Source organism: Macaca thibetana, chromosome 14, assembly GCF_024542745.1.
Source record: "Macaca thibetana thibetana isolate TM-01 chromosome 14, ASM2454274v1, whole genome shotgun sequence".
NCBI lineage: Eukaryota > Metazoa > Chordata > Mammalia > Primates > Cercopithecidae > Macaca > Macaca thibetana.
Window position 1 is genome coordinate 108873671 of NC_065591.1, and position 17350 is coordinate 108891020.

The window sequence follows — 17350 nt, forward strand, 5'->3', positions numbered from 1 at the left end:
CCTCTCTGAGCTGCTATGTTTGTAAAATGAAGGTATTGCACTCTGCATGGCATATTGGAATAATTTTTTTTTTTTTGAGACAGGATCTCACTCTGTTGCCCAGGCTAGTGTGTGTAGAGGCACAATTACGGTTCACTGCAGCCTCAACCTCCTCAACAAGTCATCCTCCTACCCTCAACCTCCTGAGTAGCTGGGACCACAGGTGCTTACCACTATATCCAGCTATTTTTTTAAATTTTTTAGTAGAGATGATGTCTCCCAGGCTGAAGCGATCCTCCTGCTTCAGCCTCCCAAAGTACTGGGATTACAGGAGTGAGCCACCATGCCTGGCCTGGAATAAATTAATGGAAGAAAGGGTGCTTTAAAAAAAATTGTCCTCATTGCAACCTAATTTCTTAATAGTCCCCAGTTGAGTCTTCCACTTCAGTAGATTTTTTTTTTTTAATAATTGTAGATTTACAGGACGTTGCAAAGAAATGTACAAGGGAAGTCCCATGCACCCTTCTCCCAATCTTAATGTTTCACACAATTAAAGTATACTATCAAAACCAAGAAATAGACGTTGGTACAACCCATAGTGCTTATTCAGTGTTCACCAGATATACATGCTGTCAATATTTGTGTTTGCGTGTGTGTAGCTGTATGCAATTTTATCACATGTAGCCTTGCATAACTACCACCACAACCAAGATCCAGTACAATTCCATTATCACAAGACTCCCTTGTGTTACCCCTTTCTGGCGACACCCATCCCCTCCCTGTATCCCTGGCCCTTGGCACCCATTTATCTTTTATTTATCTCTGCAGGTATGTTATTTCAATGAACGTCACGTAACTGGAATTGTGCACTATGCATCCTTTTTCTTTTTCTTTCTTTCTTTTTTTTTTTTTTTTTTTTTGAGACAGAGTCTTGTTCTGTCACCCAGGCTGGAGTGTAGCGGCATGAGCATGGCTCACTGCAGCCTCCACCTCCCAGGCTCAAGCAATCCTCCCACTTAACCCTCCTGGGTACCTGGGACCACAGATGCACACCACCACACCCGGCTACATGCTTCTTTTGAGACTGTTTTTCTCACTCACATAATTTGCATGAAATTTATCCACCAGCATTTAAAAAAAATAATTGTGCATAGTCTTCAGTGAGATGTGTGCATTTTCACCCATTTTTGTTCACGCCTTTTCCACTGCCTACAATGCCCCCTATCAACCATCTCTACCAATCTGTATTCATTTCCTTCAGCGCATCTCACTGCTGTGTGCTTAAAACCATCAGACTTATTTCTCTTCCCTTATCAACTATGTATGTTTCCCATACCATATCATTTTCCACTTGCAGGTAGAAGACAGGGACCATGCCTAAAGATAAGAATCTTTATATTCCCAGCATCTAGTACAGTGCCTGAAATGTAGGAGGTATCCAGTAAATAATTTTTTGGATGAATGAATGATTGAAGTTGCTCTACTGGATTCTTTTTTTTTTTTTTTTTTTTTTTTTTTTTTTTTTTTTTTTGAGAGGGAGTCTCGCGCTGTCGCCCGGGCTGGAGTGCAGTGGCCGGATCTCAGCTCACTGCAAGCTCCGCCTCCCGGGTTTAAGCCATTCTCCGCCTCAGCCTCCCGAGTAGCTGGGACTACAGGCGCCCGCCACCTCGCCCGGCTACTTTTTTGTATTTTTTAGTAGAGACGGGGTTTCACTGCGTTAGCCAGGATGGTCTCGATCTCATGACCTCGTGATCCGCCCGTCTCGGCCTCCCAAAGTGCTGGGATTACAGGCTTGAGCCACCGCACCCGGCCGCTCTACTGGATTCTTACATTGTGTCTTGGGTATGTGCTGTCTTCCCAACTAGACTTGAAGCTATGTTGTAAATTTGAGAGCAGCAACTCCATTCTATTTACTAGTATAGGCGAGGTCCCAGTTAGGGTTGCCGTAGACATTTGTATGTGGCTTCAGTGAGCGTGTGTCTTTGTGTACGTGGGGGTGAAGTGAAGGCGTGGTTGTGGGCTGGTTTCCCAGCTGCCCAGCCTGACTTTCCACAGTCAGCAGGATGGACCTGGAGATGTCTGGGCTGAAGACCTTGGAGCATGTGGCAGTGACAGTTTCCATCACTCACCCAGGGCACGGCAGCTTGGAACTGAAGTTGTTCTGCCCCAGCGGCACGATGTCCCTCGTCGGCGCCCCCTGCAGGATGGACTTGTAGGTACACCCGCCCAAGGCCTGAGCAACCTCTTCAGCAGGGGCCTTTCCAAGGAAAAGAAATGGGAGAAGTGGATCCTGGCACTGTCCTGAACTACTGTGGCACTGGCTATCCCTGGCGGCTGGAAGCCTTTCATCACATGCCTTCTTCCAGTGCTAGGCCCTGCACCTCACATACACGTTCTCTAATCCTTCTAAGAATCCTGTAGATTAGACTTTGTAACCTCTTTTTACAAATGAGGAAACTGGCCGGGCGTGGTGCCTCACACCGGTAATCCCAGCACTTAGGGAGGTCAAGGCAGGAGAATCACTTGAAGCCAGGAGTTCAAGACCAGCTTGGGCAACAAAGTGAGACCGTCTCTACAAAGAATTTAAAGATTAGCCGAGCATGGTGGTATATGCCTATAGTCCCAGCTGCTCAGGAGACTGCGGTGGGAGGATCACTTGAGCCCAGGAAGTCAAGGCTGCAGTGACCTGTGATCATGCCACTGCACTCCAGCTTGGGTAACAGAGTGAGACCCTGTCTCTAAAAAAAAAAAAAAAGAGGAAACAAGTCATGGAGCTAGTAAGTGCCCAAGAGAATAAGAATAAACCTAGATCCATGGGATTCCAAGCCTGTGCATACTCCATGCTTGCTTTTTCCACCACACCACGTTAACACAAGTTCCTCCTTCCATGAGATCCCAGGGGCAAGGGGCACCTGAGAACCCCTCAGGGCACCCTCCCAAGTTTCCATGGCTACTACAGGGAGAAAGTGTTGCTGGAGGAAGGTCAGCTCTCTGGCCCACGCCTTCCACCTGTTTCTGCTGTGTTCTTTCCTCAGGGATCCCAACGGCTTCAACGACTGGACCTTCTCCACTGTGCGATGCTGGGGGGAGAGAGCCCGAGGGACCTACAGGCTTGTCGTCAGGGATGTCGGTGAGCCTCGTGCCCTCGCACCAGGCCCTGCCTTTCCTGCTTGTTATCTGGTCCCTCTGCATCTCAGAGTCCCCACAGAAAGTGTCCCGTGTGCAATATATAGGGTTGCCATTGGACCAAGAGGGTTGATGCCAAGAGTGTGTCCCATCCATGAAATGGGCATTGCTATCTGAAACTGTTCATTTATACTGCCTCTCATATTCCCTGGAGGAGCGACCCACCCATTTTCCTCGAATAGCAACAAAAGTCCTTGTTGAAACCACATTTCAAGTCCTTTTACGTATAACCATCCTTCGGCCAGCCCCGGTAGGCAGGTAAGGGCAGGACTCATTTCACCATTTTTTTAAAAATTGGCCCAGAGGTTTGAGGTGACTTGTGGAAGGTCACCATAAGTGAAGGCCACAATGTCCATGAACTTTGAATCTCTTTAGTGTCAGCGTATAGACTGGAAATTGAGCTCAACCCTCCCATCCTCCAGTCAAGTTAGGTATTCACTAGACCAGTGGTTTTCAAAGCTTTCTTTAATTTGGTAGAAAGACATTTTCTCCAAGCAGAATCCCAGCTGAACCCCCAAAATATGGGAGAGAAAAGCAAGACTCTGCTTTGGAGTACAACCTTTCCACCTTTTCCATCCCTAGGGGCACCCAGTGAGGCCCTTCTGCAGATCCTGGGGTCAGTGGGACAGAGTGAGGCAGCTCCTAGAGCAGACCATGTGGCCTGAGCTCCTTTGGGTGGCAGGGTGGGCAGGGCCTCTGCTGTTTGGCATGGCTGACAGAGGGGCGCGGCTCACGAGCTGCCCCTTGCTGCCCTAGGGGATGAGTCATTTCAGGTGGGCATCCTCCGGCAATGGCAGCTGACCCTATATGGCTCTGTGTGGAGTCCAGTAGACATCAGGGACAGACAAAGGTGGGTAAAGCTGCATGTGTCAGATGGAAGGCCACTCACAGGGGAAGGGCCGCCTAGGGAGCCCATAGCCCTCTGAACCCCGGCTGTGTTTCCCAGCTCCAGCCTCAAGCCAGGAGATGGAGCCCTGGGCTGGGAACTCAGTCTGGGCCTCTCCTTTCTGCTGTGGGGCTTCCCTGTCTTCAGCTGTAAGAGGGGAAGATGGGTGAGGGCAGATGGTATAGGCACCACAGTCAGTGGGGTATCCTCTTTTCTTCTCCACAGGCTGCTAGAGAGTGCCATGAGTGGAAAATACCTGCACGATGACTTCGCCCTGCCCTGCCCACCGGGGCTGAAAATTCCTGAGGAAGATGGTTACACCATCACCCCCAACACCCTCAAGGTACTAGGGCCAAGACTCAAGCTGCGGGTAGACGGGACTGTCCTGTCTTGGGGATGGAGTTCTTAGTGTGCTTCTCGGGGTGACCTGCGTGGCGAAGGACTGGGAAGACCTGGGTCCCAGCAGTGGTTTCATAGCATTGCTCCTACCCTGCTAGCCTAACTCTTACAGGACAGGTCTTGTCGGGGGAGGGGGCAGGGGAAAGAGTTTGTGTGAAAAAGGCAGTCCCTAGAAGGAAAAAGACTTTCTGAGCTCATTGTCCTGGGCTGAGAAAGCTTGTAGGTTTCGGGAAACAGTGCCTCACGTAGGTGCTTGCCTCGACCCCAGACCCTGGTGCTGGTAGGCTGTTTCACCGTCTTCTGGACCATTTACTACATGCTGGAAGTATATTTGAGCCAGAGGAATGTGGCTTCCAACCAAGTTTGTAGGAGTGGACCCTGCCACTGGCCCCATCGGAGCCGGAAAGCCAAGGAGGAAGGGACAGAGCTAGAATCAGTGCCACTTTGCAGCAGCAAGGATCCAGACGAAGTGGAAACAGAGAGCAGGGGCCTTTCCACCACCTCTGACCTCCTTGTCCCAGACCTGCTGGAGCAAGGGGACTAGAGCCTATCTCAGAACAAGAGCACCCTGGACTGCCCTCATCAGCACCTAGATGACCTACTGCACGGGAAGGAGGAGCAGATCTGCTGACCTCACGGCCTGACAGTGTGGGACAGGCTCTTCTTTCCCAAAATTAGAGAGCTCTTGAGAGAAAGCAGCCCTGATGCTTACATGTGGAATCTGAGGCATCCTCTGACTCCACTCAAAGAGGGTGAGGGCCTTCTTAAGATACAAATGGCAGAGGATTGGGCTGGGCGCGGTGGCTCAAGCCTGTAATCCCAGCACTTTGGGAGGCCGAGACGGGCGGATCACGAGGTCAGGAGATCGAGACCATCCTGGCTAACACAGTGAAACCCCGTCTCTACTAAAAAATACAAAAAACTAGCCGGGCGAGGTGGCGGGCGCCTGTAGTCCCAGCTACTCGGGAGGCTGAGGCAGGAGAATGGCGTAGACTCGGGAGGCGGAGCTTGCAGTGAGCTGAGATCCGGCCACTGCACTCCAGCCTGGGCGACAGAGCGAGACTCCGTCTCCAAAAAAAAAAAAAAAACAACAACAACAAAAAAGAAATGGCAGAGGATTGCTGCCAGGGAAGTCTGGTCAGAGCCACAGGGGCTTCCTCCAGCCAAACGGGAACTTTCGGTGAGAAGGTGTTGGACAGGGGATTGGTGCCGCCTTTGGGTTGGCCTCCATCCCCTTTTTTTTTTCCCTTAACACTATCCACCTGGAGATGGGCGGCCTCTTTTTTTTTTTGAGACGGAGTCTGGATCTTTTGCCCAGGCTGGAGTGCAGTGGCACCATCTTGGCTCACTGCAACCTCCGCCTCCCGGGTTCACGTCATTCTCCTACCTCAGCCTACACGCGCCCGGCTAATTGTTTGTATTTTTAGTAGAGACAGGGTTTCACCATGTTAGCCAGGATGCTCTCGATCTCCTGACCTTGTGATCTGCCCGCCTCCGCCTCCCAAAGTGCTGGAATTACAGGCGTGAGCCACCGGGCCAGGCGCCTCTTTTTTTTGAGGTGGAGGTTGACTCTTCTTGCTTAGGCTGGAGTGCAACGGTGGATCTCAGCTCGCTGCAACTTTTGCCTTCCAGGTTCAAGCGATTCTCCTGCCTCAGCCTCCCGAGTAGCTGGGATTACAGGCATGTGCCACAACGCCCAGCTAATTTTTTTTTTTTTTTTTTTTGAGACAGAGTCTTGCTCAGTCGCCCAGGCTGGAGTGCAGTCGCACGATCTCGGCTCACTGCAAGCTCGGCCTCCCGGGTTCACGCCATTCTCCTGCCTCAGCCTCCCAAGTAGCTGGGACCACAGGCACCCGCCGCCACGCCCGGCTAATTTTTTGCATTTTTAGTAGAGACGGGGTTTCACTGTGTTAGCCAGGATGGTCTCGATCTCCTGACCTCGTGATCCACCCACCTCGGCTTCCCAAAGTGCTGGGATTACAGGCGTGAGTCACCGTGCCCAGCCTAATTTTGTATTTTTAGAAGAGAGGTGGTTTCTCCATGTTGGTCAGGCTGGTCTCAAACTCCTGACCTCAGGTGATCCACCCGCCTTGGCCTCCCAAAGTGCTGGGATTACAGGTGTGAGGCACTGCTCCCAGCCGGGCTGCCTCTTTAGTATCATCCTTTCAGTTCTCCAAACATGAATTCTTTCTAATAAAACCCTCAGAACAACAAATATTTACTGAGCACCTACAGGCATGCCATATAGTGTGTGAGCAGCTCCAAGAGAATTCCAAGGTAAATTAGTAACATAAACATCATTTTATATGAGGACAAAATTAGATTGGATTATATATGTCTAAAGTAATACACACTTAGTGCCACTTGACAGCACAAGTTAGTTGAAAAATTACTTGACATACAATATTAGACAGATCAACAAGACAGAAGGTTAACAAGGATATCCAGGACTCGAACTCAGCTCTGCACCAAGCCGACCTAGTAGACATCTACAGAACTCTCCACCCCAAATCAACACAATATACATTTTTCTCAGCACCACATTGCACTTATTCTAAAATGAACCACATAATTGGAAATAAAGCACTCCTCAGCAAATGTAAAAGAACAGAAATCACAACAAACTGTCTCTCAGACCACAGTGCAATCAAATTAGAACCCAGGATTAAGAAACTCACTCAAAACAGCACAACTGCATGGAAACTGAACAACCTGCTCCTGAATGACTACTGGGTAAATAACAAAATGAAGGCAGAAATAAAGATGTTCTTTGAAACCAATGAGAACAAAAACACAACGTACCAGAATCTCTGGGACACATTTAAAGCAGTGCATAGAGAGAAATTTACAGCACTAAATGCCCACAAGAGAAAGCAGGAAATATCTAAAATTGACACCCTAACATCACAATTAAAAGAACTAGAGAAGCAAGAGCAAACACATTCAAAAGCTAGCAGAAAGCAAGAAATAACTAAGATCCGAGCAGAACTGAAGGAGATAGGGACACAAAAAACCCTTCAAAAAATCAATGAATCCAGGAGCTTTTTTGAAAAGATCAACAAAATTGATAGACCGCTGGCAAGACTAATAAAGACGAAAGAATAATCAAACAGATGCAATAAAAAATGATAAAGGGAATATCACCACCAATCCCACAAAAATACAAACTACCATCAGAGAATACTATAAACACCTCTACGCAAATAAATAAAAAATCTAGACGAAATGGATGAATTCCTGGACGCATACACCCTCCCAAGACTAAACCAGGAAGAAGTTGAATCTCTGAATAGACCAACAAAAGGCTCTGAAATTGAGGCAATAGTTAATAGCCTACCAACCAAAAAAAAGTTCACGACCAGACAGATTCACAGCCAAATTCTATTAGAGCTACAAAGAGGAGCTGTTACCATTCCTTCTGAAACTATTCCAATCAATAGAAAAAGAGGGAATCCTCCCTAACTCATTTTATGAGGCCAGCATCATCCTGATACCAAAGCCTGGCAGAGACACAACAAAAACGAGATAATTTTAGACCAATATTTCTGATGAACATCGATACGAAAATCCTCAATAAAATACTGGCAAACTGAATCCAGCAGCACATCAAAAAGCTTATCCACCACGATCAAGTCGGGTTCATCCCTGGGATGCAAGGCTGGTTCAACATACACAAATCAATAAACGTAATCCATCACATAAACAAAACTAACGACAAAGACCACATGATTATCTCAACGAAGAAAAGGCCTTTGACAAAATTCAACAGCTCTTCATGCTAAAAACTCGCAATAAACTAGGTATTGATGGATCGTATCTCAAAATAGTAAGAGCTATTTATGACAAACCCACAGCCAATATTATACTGAATGGGCAAAAATGGGAAGCATTCCCTTTGAAAACCGGCACAAGATAAGAATGCCCTCTCTCACCACTCCTATTCAACATAGTGTTGGAGGTTCTGGCCAGTGCAATCAGGCAAGATAAAGAAATAAAGGGTATTCAAATAGGAAAAGAGGAAGTCAAATTGTCCCTGTTTGCAGATGACATGATTGTATATTTAAAAAACCCCATCGTCTCAGCCCAAAATCTCCTTAAGCTGATAAGCAACTTCAGCAAAGTCTCAGTATACAAAATCAATCTGCAAAAATCACAAGCATTCCTATACACCAATAACAGACAAACAGAGAGCCAAATCATGAGTGAACTCCCATTCACAATTGATACAAAGAGAATAAAATACCTAGGAATCCAACTTACAAGGGATGTGAAGGACCTCTTCAAGGAGAACTACAAACCACTGCTCAATGAAATAAAAGAGGATACAAACAAATGGAAGAACATCCCATGCTCATGGATAGGAAGAATCAGTATCGTGAAAATGACCACACTGCCCAAAGTAATTTATGGATTCAGTGCTATCCCCATCAAGCTACCAATGACTTTCTTCATGGAATTGGAAAAAACTACTTTAAAGTTCATATGGAACCAAAAAAGAGCCCGCATTGCCAAGACAATCCTAAGCAAAAAGAACAAAGCTGGAGGCATCATGCTACCTGACTTCAAACTATACTACAAGGCTACAGTAACCAAAACAGCATGGTACTGGTACCAAAACAGATATATAGACCAATAGAACAGAACAGAGGCCTCAGAAATAACACCACACATCTACGACCATCCGCTCTTTGACAAACCTGACAAAAACAAGCAATGGGGAAAGCATCCCCTATTTAATAAATGGTGCCAGGAAAACTGGCTAGCCATATGCAGAACGCTAAAACTGGAACCCCTCCTTACACCTTATACAAAAATTAATTCAAGATGGATTACAGACTTAAATGTTAGACCTAAAACCATAAAACCCTAGAAGAAAACATAGGCAATACCATTCAGGACACAGGCATGGGCAAAGACTTCCTGATTAAAACACCAAAAAGAATGGCAACAAAAGCCAGAATAGACAAATGGGATATAATTAAACTAAAGAGCTTCTGCATGGCAAAAGAAACTACCATCAGAGTGAACAGGCAACCTACAGAATGGGAGAAAAATTTTGCAATCTACCCATCTGACAAGGGTTAATATCCAGAATCTACAAAGAACTTAAACAAATTTACAAGAAAAAAACCCCATCAAAAAGTGGGCAAAGGATAAGAACAGACATTTCTCAAAAGAAGACTTTATGCAGCCAACAGACACATGAAAAAATCATCATCACTGGTCATCAGAGAAATGCAAATCAAAACCACAATGAGATACCATCTCACACCAGTTAGAATGGTGATCATTAAAAAGTCAGGAAACAACAGATGCTGGAGAGGATGTGGAGAAATAGGAATGCTTTTACACTGTTGGTGGGAGTGTAAATTAGTTCAACCATTGTGAAAGACAGTGTGACGATTCCTCATGGATCTAGAACTAGAAATACCATTTGACCCAGCAATCCCATTACTGGGTATAAACCCAAAGGATTATAAATCATGCTACTATAAAGACACATGCACACATATGTTCATTGCGGCACTATTCACAATAGCAAAGACTTGGAACCAACCCAAACGTCCATCAGTGATAGACTCGATTAAGAAAATGTGGCACATATACACCATGGAATACTATGCAGCCATAAAAAGGATGCGTTCATATCCTATGCAGGAACATGGATGAAGCTGGAAACCACCATTCTCAGCAAACTATCACAAGGACAGAAAACCAACCACCACATGTTCTCACTTATAGGTGGGAATTGAACAGTGAGAACACTTGGACAAAGGGCGGGGAACATCACACATGGGGGTCTGTCGGGGGATGGGTGGCTGGGGGAGGGATAGCATTAGGAGAAACACGTAATGTAAATGACGAGTTGACGGGTGCAGCAAACCAACATGGCACATGTATACCTATGTAACAAACCTGCACGTTGTGCACATGTACCCTAGAATTTGAAGTATAATAAAAAAAAAAAAAGAAAAATTACTTGACATATCTTGACATTTTAGGCTCCCAGGATTTCACAGTATTCTTAACAGGTTTTGTCAGCAAAATCAACGCTCCCCCCAACATCAGTTTAAGAGCCCTGGAAGGCTCTGCCTATTCACCAGCATAGAGCTGAAATCCTTAAAGGGCCAGCTCAGGGCACTGCTCCACCAACCGTTGCGCTGCTATAAAAGCTCGAACACATCTCTTGCCCCTCCTTTCTACTTTTATAGATCCTGCATTTATTTAGCATATAAACTTTACAATATTGACTTTGCATATGTATGTCTTCCCCAAAACGGGATGGATCTTTTAAGGAAAAGCCTGGGGTTCGTCATCCCCCTATATATCACCTTAACAGGCGGTCACCTAAAATCTCCACATTCGTCATAGAAACAGAAATTCCACTAATAAATGTCAGGTACTGCCTCCTTAACCTTGGTCCGCTATTTCCCTCCCACTTTCAGCAGTCTGGTTTATTCCATGGGTGGAGGAAGAAGCCAAGTTGGCTGAGTGTGAAGGGAATGGCGTCAGTGTGACTTCACGCCACATTGTCCCGAATGCCAGCTCCACACTGCGGTGGCACGAACGCAGGATTGAGCGATGCAGTTGGAGTAAACAGAGAGGCCCATGTAGCTCAGACGCCACACAAAATGGGGGTAAGCGCGAGAACAAAGCAGGGTACCCAACGGGGCGTGGCGGGACACCTGGGCGCACGCCGCCAGCGCCCGGGAGAGCGAGGGCGGGTAGAGAGGAACCACGCTGAGGCGAGGCGGGGTGCGGGCGGGACTTCCGGAAGCCATTTGCCTGAGTGGCAGGGGAACCGGAAGTGGAAGAGCTGCTGCTGGTGCTGGGGCCGGAGGAGGGACGCGCCGGAGCGGGGCCGCTGGGACCGAGCGAGCGACAGACGCGCCACCCGCCGACGCCTCAGCCGCTTGGGGCCCGCACGGACCCTCTACTTCAGTGAGTGCATCCAGGGTCGCGGTGAGCCGGTGGCTTAGAGGCGGGGGTCGGAAGGGGCTGCGAGGTGTTATTGTGAGAGGCCCGCGACCTCCCCTCCCCCACCATTGCGGCCCCTCCCCCCACGCCACCCCATCCCCTTGGGGGGGCCTCGCGAGCGCGCGCCCTCTCTGCGGGCCCGGCGTCGGCTTCCCAGCCGCCGGCGCAGGTAGTCTTTGCCCTGTGAACCCTTTCCCGACATCCTACCCCGAAAGCTGTCGACTCTCCTCAGCCGCCGGCCGGCGCCTCCACCGCCTTTCCCGGGAGAGTAGCGCGGCGGGCGCCCCGCCCCGCCCTGCCCTGCCGGGCCCACCCGCGGTAGGCCTCGCGCACCCCAGCTCGCCCAGGCTGGGCGCTGCCGCTCCTGCCCTGGTCTCAGCTGCTACATTTTCCCTCCATCCCAGGGGTGTAACTTCTCACCCTTCTCTCCCCTCGCGTCTGGTCGGAGGGCAAAACCAGTTACTCCGTTGTGTTTTTACCGAACACTTTTGCCTGCTCCTTTTGTTGAAAAATTGCAGCTCTTTAGAAACTTCTCCGTTACCTCTTAAGATGTGTGTATTCAAAAGGTGCATAGACCGTCACCACTCGGAAGGGATTATTTCTTGGAAGGCTTTCCAGCCCGCATCTCATCTTAGACATGAATGTGCTCGGAGCGGCTGGTGACCTGCCCAAGGTCAGCCAGCTAGATAAACCTGTCAGCGGAGAGGTTTGGGGGGATGTTTTTTTTCCTGGCTCGCCGTCCCGTTTGCCAGATCCGTGCCTTCTGGTCTACAGGTTTGATTGACCCGTTGCGTGGTGACTCATGCTTCTGCTTTTCATAGCTCGCAGGCCAGCGTTGCTTTTCAGAATTTATACACAAACTTAAGAACACTAACGCTGGGAGCTTTAGCCTGTTTGTAGAGCTTACCCGTAGAGAAAGGAAAGACCACCCGGATCCACGCTAGGACCTCAGTACACCTTGAAATTACGGGAAGGGTTTGGGCCGAGGGGTAAGGTGCGGAGAAAGTGGAAGGAGAAAGTGCTTAAGATTGTCTTTGCCTTGGATGTGCCTTGTGTCTTTGGCTTCTTCTGGGCACCTTGTTCTGACATAAAGGTTGCCTCCTTGTGGGGGAGAAGGGGAGGACTAGGAAATCAACGTGCATTAGTTTGTTGGCTTGGGCATTTGATCATAAATTATGGAGGTACTGGACCGGAGGACCCACCCACCAGCTCACGGAGGCTACCGGGTATTCAGGATGAGGGCCGCCTTCCTCTTCACAATAACCATACCCACTCCCTCTGAAACAAAGTGGAGAGTCTTAGGTCTGAGTGGAAACATTCTAAATCTCTGAATTCTTGGTTCAACTTTCCCACTCGATGTGTTTTCCTGGTTCAGACTAAAACATCTAACTCAGCTTGAAAATTTATAATGCTTTGTTGTTGGAACTGGTTTCTCATTAAATACATTACACTATGCTGGTATAAGCACTTGGAAATTCTAGTACTGTATTGTCATAGTAAGTAGAGAATATAGAAAACGCAGGAAAATCGTGGAAGTCGGTTACTCCTCATCTTCCCGGAGAACTCACTTTAATGGACAACAAAGCTTCCCCTGGAGTACAGTCTGTTGTGGCAAATTAACAAAACTTGTTCTTCAGACCTTTTATTTGCATTCTGCTTGCTCGCTCTTTCTTTCTTTCTGCTTGCTCGCTCTTTTTTTTTTTTTTTTTTTGAGGCAGAGTCTCAGTCTGTTGTCCAGGCTGGAGTGCAGTGGAGCGATCCCGACTCACTACAACCTCTGCCTCCCGGTTCAAGCTTACAGCAAGGCACGCGCCACCACACCCAGCTAATTTTGTATTTTTTTTTAGTAGAGACGGGGTTTTGCCATGTTGGCCAGGCAGGTCTTGAACTTCCGACCTCAAGTGATCCACCAGCTTTGGCCTCCCAAAGTGCTGAGATTGCAGGCGCAGGAAACCCGAAGTGACTCAGAAGTTTGTGTCTCACCACTGGGTAGCTCTTAGTTTGTTCTTATTTTATGTGCCCATAAGAGCAGATAATTCTTCATTTTAATTGGAAAGAATACAACAGTTGGAGCCTGAGCAACATGGCAAGACCTCCTCTCTACAAAATGTAAAAATTAGCCATACGTGGTGGCCTGCGCCTGTAGTCCCAGCTACTCTGGAAGGAAGAAATGTAAGGATCACTTGAGCCCAGGAGATCAAGGCTGTCGTGAGCTGTGTTAAGCCACTTCACTCCAGCTAACGACTGACAGAGACCCTGTCAGTAAAAAACAAAAAACAAAACGCAGCTGGCTGGGCGCCATGACTCATGCCTGTAATTCCAGCACTTTGAGAGGCCAAGGTGCTAGGATCACTTGAGCCTAGGAGTTGCAGGTCAGCCTGAGCAATATGGTGAGACCCCCATCTACCAAAAAAAAAAGGTCAGGCAGCTTCTGTTCAAGAGGATCGCTTGAATGCAGGAGGTGGAAACTGCAGTGACCCATGATTTCTCCACTGTGCTTCAGCGCAGGCAACAGAATGAAGTCCTGTCTCAAAAAAAAAAGCCGGCCAGGCGCGGTGGCTCACACCTATAATCTCAACACTTTGGGAAGCCAAGGCGGGCGGATCACATGATGTCAGGAGTTCGAGACTAGCCTGACCAATATGATTTGAAATCGCATCTCTACTAAAAATACAAAAATTAGCCGGGAGTGGTGGTGGGCACCTGTAATCTCAGTACTCTGGAGGCTGAGACAGGAGAATTGCTTGAACCCAGGAGGCGGAGGTTGCAGTGAGCCGAGATCGCGCTGTTGCACTCCAGCCTGGGCAGCAAGAGCGAAACTCCGTCTCAATAAAAGAAAAGCCAGTTTAATTTTTATTTTTGAGACAGGGTCTTGCTCTGTCCCTGAGGCTGGAGTGCAGTAGCGCACCGCGCCCCCACCACTCCCCCCAGCTAATTGTTGTGTTTTTTGTAAAGACAGAGTTTCACCATGTTACCCAGGCTGGTCTCAAACTCCTGGGCTCAAGCAGTCCACCTGCCTTAGTGTCCCAAAGTGTTGGGATTACAGGCGTGAGCCACTGTGCCCAGCCACAACAGTTTCTCTGATTTCCAAATTGTTTGAGTCCTCTGTATGCATAGTCGTCTAGGTTATGCATTTCCAGCCTCGTTTTTATGGAGTCTCGCTCTGTCGCCCAGACTGGAGTGCAGTGGCGTGATCTGGGCTCACTGCAAGCTCCGCCTCCTGGGTTCACAGTATTCTCATGCCTCAGCCTCCTGAGTAGCTGGGACTACAGGCACCCACCACCACGCCCGGCTAATTTTTTGCACTTTTAGTAGAGACGGGGTTTCACCGTGTTAGCCAGGATGGTCTCGATTTCCTGACCTGGTGATCCACGCGTCTCGGCCTCCCAGAGTGCTGGGATTACAGGCGTGAGCCACGGCGCCCGGCCCCTGCCTTGTTCTTAAAAACGAGATTTGTATGAGTTTGTAGCTCAGTTTTTCTTTTCCTCATGTTTGAAAATGTTACCAAGCCATGGGCATCAGTAAAACTGAAAGCTACTTTGTATAATAAGATTTTGATTGACAAAATAATACAAAATCAGAGTCAGAAGGCACAAAGAAACACATTTCTGCTCTGATACTTTGCCATTGTAGGGGAAGAAGGATCACCTTGTATTCATAGCGCCAAAAAAAAAAAGACTATGTAATTGGGAATATTTGTGACCTCCCAGTTCTATCTGCCTTGTAGCTTCAGAGAAGTGACATTTTGTTCCTCGGTTTCTCTATCTGTATGCCTTTTTTATTTTCCCATGAAGAAATTTAGGGTTGAGGTAGAAGTGTTTTGCTTAGGGTATCAGAATGCCATTGAATTTGGGTAGTAAAAAGTATAAGTGAAACAACTTAGTAAATTAGAATTTATCATTTTTTATTTTCTTCCTTTTTTTTAGACAGAGTCTTGCTCTGTCACCCAGAGTGGTGTGATCTCTGCTCACTGCATCCTCCACCTCCTGGGTTCAAGATATTCTCATGCCTCAGCCTCCTGAGTAGCTGGGATTACAAGTATGTGCCACCAAACCTGGCTAATCTTTTGTATTTTTAGTGCAGACAGGATCACCCTGTTGGCCAGGCTGGTCTCGAACTCCTGACCTCAGGTGATCCTCCCCTCTCAGCCCCACAAAATGCTGGGATTACAGGTGTGAGCCACTGCGCCTGGCATCTATATAGTCTTCTCTAATCAGAACATAACATCATTTACTCAAGAGTAGGCTTTGGAAGTCTGTCACTCTGATTTCAAATCCCACCTGTCCTGTTGTGTTTACCATCTCTACTGTCATGGAGAAGTTTGCTTAGGTCTCTCTGAGCATCACGTTTATTTAAATAACAAAGCTCCTAGCACAGTGTCTGGTGAATAGTAAGTTCTTAATGTTATTTTAGATCAGTTGTTTGTCTGTTGGATGAACTCTGAAAATCCATGACTGTCTATTGAATTGTAGCTCTAAGATGGGAGTGGTAGTGTGTGCTTGTAGTCCCAGCTACTTGGGAAGCTGAAGCAGGAGGATCACTTAAGCTCAGGAGTTTGAATCCAGCCTGGACAATGTAGTGAGGCCCTTCTCTTAAAATAATAAAGAGATCGTATAATTTATATAGATCATTAGTCTTGAAAGCGTATATGTACCCTCTGGGAATGCATAAGATGATCCATTGGAATATAGGAAAAAAATCTCAGAACATTTATTTATTTAGAGACAAGGTCTCACTGTCACTCAGGCTGGAGTGCAGTAGCATGATCACAGCTCACTGCAGCTTCCACCTCCTGGGCTCAAGCGATTCTCCTGCCTCAGCCTCCCTAGTAGCTGGGATTACAAGCAAGTGCCACAACACCTGCCATTTTTCTCTTTTTTTTTTTTTTTTTTTTTTTTTATGTTTAGTAGAGATAGGTTTTGCCTTGTTGGCCAGGCTGGTCTTGAACTCCTGACCTTGGATAATCTACCCACCTCAGGCTCCCAAAGTGCTAGGATTACAGGCGTGAGCCACTGCACCCGGCTCAAGCAATCCTCCTGACTCAGCTTGCTGGGTAGCTGAGACTATAGGCACTACCATGCCAAGCTAATTCTTTCAATTTTTTGTAGAAACGGGGTCTCATCATATTGCCCAGGATAGTCTCAAACTCCTAGACTCAAGTCATCTTCCTGCCTCGGCCTCCCAAAGTGCTGAGATTACAGGTGTGAGCCACCACACCTGGCTGAAGTCTAACTTTTAAAAGAATTTAATTTTAAAAAGTTTTCTAATCTATAAAAGGAAAAAAAGAGCTTCACTGTAATTTAAGATTCACATGAACAGTAGTTAGCATGTTTTATATACAAACACGTATGTAGTGGGATGCATTTCAAAAATATCCTAGACTGGGCAGAATTCTAAGCCAAGCTCAGGAGTTCGAGACCAGCCTGGGCAACATGGAGAAACCTTGTCTGTATAAAAGAAAAATACAAAAATTAGCCGGGCGTGGCGGTGCATACCTGTAGTCCTGGCTACACGCTGGGACTCAACCTTAAAAAAAAAAAAAGACCTTGTCTCAAAACACTTTTATTAACTAACGTGTAAGTTTTAACTTGATTTAAGCCTAGACTTGAACTTAGACCCAAATAAACTTTTATGTAGAAAGTATAGAATGTTTTATTGGTTTAAAAATAAAGCAAGGCTGGGCTCAGTGGCTCATGCCTGTAATCCCAGCACTTTGGGAGGCCGAGGTGGGCAGATCACAAGGTCAGGAGATCAAGACCATCCTGGCTAACATGGTGAAACCCCGTCTCTACTAAAAATACAAAAAGCCAGATGTGGTGATGGGCACCGGTAGTCCCAGCTACTCTTGATGCTGAGGCAGGAGAATGGCATGAACCCAGGAGGCGGAGCTTGCAGTGAGCCCAGATCACGCCACTGCACTCC

The 17350-nt window shown here is 47.3% G+C and overlaps 3 protein-coding genes and 1 pseudogene across 4 annotated transcripts in view; 3 read left to right on the forward strand and 1 right to left on the reverse strand.

The window, feature by feature from the left end:
• SIK3 (SIK family kinase 3) overlaps positions 1–11695 on the reverse strand; it is a 304186-nt gene extending 292491 nt beyond the window's left edge. The window contains exon 1 of the mRNA XM_050758978.1: positions 11636–11695. The gene's annotated coding sequence lies outside the window, so the exon portion shown is untranslated. The remainder of the gene's footprint in view (positions 1–11635) is intronic.
• Positions 1–17350, forward strand: part of PAFAH1B2 (platelet activating factor acetylhydrolase 1b catalytic subunit 2) — a 1197441-nt gene that overhangs the window by 1157319 nt on the left and 22772 nt on the right. Inside the window, exon 2 of one of the 2 annotated variants that reach the window (XM_050759008.1) lies at positions 11255–11392. The gene's annotated coding sequence lies outside the window, so the exon portion shown is untranslated. Of the gene's footprint in view, positions 1–11246; positions 11393–17350 lie in introns of those variants that run through there. The other variant, XM_050759007.1, reaches the window with a different exon arrangement.
• Positions 1–17350, forward strand: part of TAGLN (transgelin) — a 255403-nt gene that overhangs the window by 181532 nt on the left and 56521 nt on the right. The window lies entirely within an intron of this gene.
• On the forward strand, positions 2254–5228 carry LOC126936342 (proprotein convertase subtilisin/kexin type 7-like; annotated as a pseudogene).